Consider the following 2,500-nt stretch of genomic DNA (forward strand, 5'->3'; position numbering starts at 1 on the left):
AGGCGGTTGCGCGAGCTCGCCGGCCGCTGGAAGTCGAATGAGGCGCCGCGACCACCTCCGCGGTGCTTATAAACAGCCGATCCGCTCGGCGGGGGCTATTTTCGGCCACTTGGCTCGTGCGCACGGCCTCCCGGATGTGCCGGGCGGGTGCGCGAGCTCGCCGGCCGCTGGAAGTCGAATGAGGCGCCGCGGCCACCTCCGCGGTGCTTATAAACAGCCGATCCGCTCGGCGGGGGCTATTTTCGGCCACTTGGCTCGTGCGCACGGCCTCCCGGATGTGCCGGGCGGGTGCGCGGGCTCGCCGGCCGCTGGAAGTCGAATGAGGCGCCGCGACCACCTCCGCGGTGCTTATAAACAGCCGATCCGCTCGGCGGGGCTATTTTCGGCCACTTGGCTCGTGCGCACGGCCTCCCGGATGTGCCGGGCGGGTGCGCGAGCTCGCCGGCCGCTGGAAGTCGAATGAGGCGCCGCGACCACCTCCGCGGTGCTTATAAACAGCCGATCCGCTCGGCGGGGGCTATTTTCGGCCACTTGGCTCGTGCGCACGGCCTCCCGGATGTGCCGGGCGGGTGCGCGAGCTCGCCGGCCGCTGGAAGTCGAATGAGGCGCCGCGACCACCTCCGCGGTGCTTATAAACAGCCGATCCGCTCGGCGGGGGCTATTTTCGGCCACTTGGCTCGTGCGCACGGCCTCCCGGATGTGCCGGGCGGGTGCGCGAGCTCGCCGGCCGCTGGAAGTCGAATGAGGCGCCGCGACCACCTCCGCGGTGCTTATAAACAGCCGATCCGCTCGGCGGGGGCTATTTTCGGCCACTTGGCTCGTGCGCACGGCCTCCCGGATGTGCCGGGCGGGTGCGCGAGCTCGCCGGCCGCTGGAAGTCGAATGAGGCGCCGCGACCACCTCCGCGGTGCTTATAAACAGCCGATCCGCTCGGCGGGGGCTATTTTCGGCCACTTGGCTCGTGCGCACGGCCTCCCGGATGTGCCGGGCGGGTGCGCGAGCTCGCCGGCCGCTGGAAGTCGAATGAGGCGCCGCGACCACCTCCGCGGTGCTTATAAACAGCCGATCCGCTCGGCGGGGGCTATTTTCGGCCACTTGGCTCGTGCGCACGGCCTCCCGGATGTGCCGGGCGGGTGCGCGAGCTCGCCGGCCGCTTGAAGTCGAATGAGGCGCCGCGACCACCTCCGCGGTGCTTATAAACAGCCGATCCGCTCGGCGGGGGCTATTTTCGGCCACTTGGCTCGTGCGCACGGCCTCCCGGATGTGCCGGGCGGGTGCGCGAGCTCGCCGGCCGCTGGAAGTCGAATGAGGCGCCGCGACCACCTCCGCGGTGCTTATAAACAGCCGATCCGCTCGGCGGGGGCTATTTTCGGCCACTTGGCTCGTGCGCACGGCCTCCCGGATATGCCGGGCGGGTGCGCGAGCTCGCCGGCCGCTGGAAGTCCAATGAGGCGCCGCGATCTCCTCCGCGGTGCTTATAAAGTGCCGATCCGCTCGGCTTGGAGCTATTTCCGGCCTCCCGTTGGTGCCGGGCGGCATGCGCGAGCTCGCCGGCCGCGATCTCCTCCGCGGTGCTTATAAACAGCAGCATGCGCACGGCCTCCCAGAATTTGAACACATTTCGTCAATAAATTTCGCATATTGAATTTTGAAGTTTAATATAATGCAACAATTGAGCTCGACTTATACAAAGGATATATCATAAAATCGTAAATTTCCGTCGAATTTTAGGGGGTCGACTTATACACCGAGTCGACCTGTACACCGGCAAATACGGTAAATACGATTAAATAAAATGATACGACTGGCATAAAAACAAATATAACGTTGAATTATTGGGAGCACCGAGCTTGTTTCTCAGAAACGAGCCGGTCCCATCCAGGCGTAATCGGAGACAATGAAACCCGAAGTGGTTAAGGTTTGTCTTTTAATGCAGGATGCTTGGTCTCCATGTGCCGAAGCAGTTTTGAAGGCTTCATTGGCTCGCTCGCTAGTTTCAGGGGCGATTGTGTCTATAAAATGCAAAATGTTGGGTCACCTCACGGCTTACGGCCATACTACCCTGAGAACGCCCGATCTCGTCCGATCTCGGAAGCTAAGCAGGGTCGGGCCTGGTTAGTACTTGGATGGGAGACCGCCTGGGAATACCAGGTGCTGTAAGCTTTTTCTTTTTCTTATGTGCACTTCAATCGTTTAAGAAGCTATTTTTTACAACACCCATCACGAATGGCATCCGGAAACAGCAAGCCTAATTTAAACTCCGACATTGAAACTATAACACGAGTTTGAAAGCTATATTATGTGGTGACATCCACAGCATTGTAGTTAAATTTTTTACCGCTAGAGAGCAGACTATGTACAGTGAGCATGGCTCCCTGTGAACTCAAAGCAGCAGGCTTGAGTTGTAAAAGAACCCAACACAACACTTCCATGAAGTGTTTTTAAACTTTTCAAGGCATTTATTTTGATTCAGCAAAATGCAGGTCGCAACGGCAAATTT

The 2,500-nt window shown here is 59.8% G+C and overlaps 1 non-coding gene across 1 annotated transcript; it reads left to right on the plus strand.

Annotated features, from left to right (window-relative positions):
- Positions 1-2,044: 2,044 nt before the first annotated feature.
- LOC125981519 (5S ribosomal RNA) lies at positions 2,045-2,163 on the plus strand. Its single transcript, XR_007486022.1, has one exon. It is a non-coding gene; the product is annotated as a 5S ribosomal RNA (ribosomal RNA).
- The last annotated feature ends 337 nt before the right edge of the window (positions 2,164-2,500 follow it).

Source organism: Syngnathus scovelli, chromosome 14, assembly GCF_024217435.2.
Source record: "Syngnathus scovelli strain Florida chromosome 14, RoL_Ssco_1.2, whole genome shotgun sequence".
Classification (NCBI taxonomy): domain Eukaryota; kingdom Metazoa; phylum Chordata; class Actinopteri; order Syngnathiformes; family Syngnathidae; genus Syngnathus; species Syngnathus scovelli.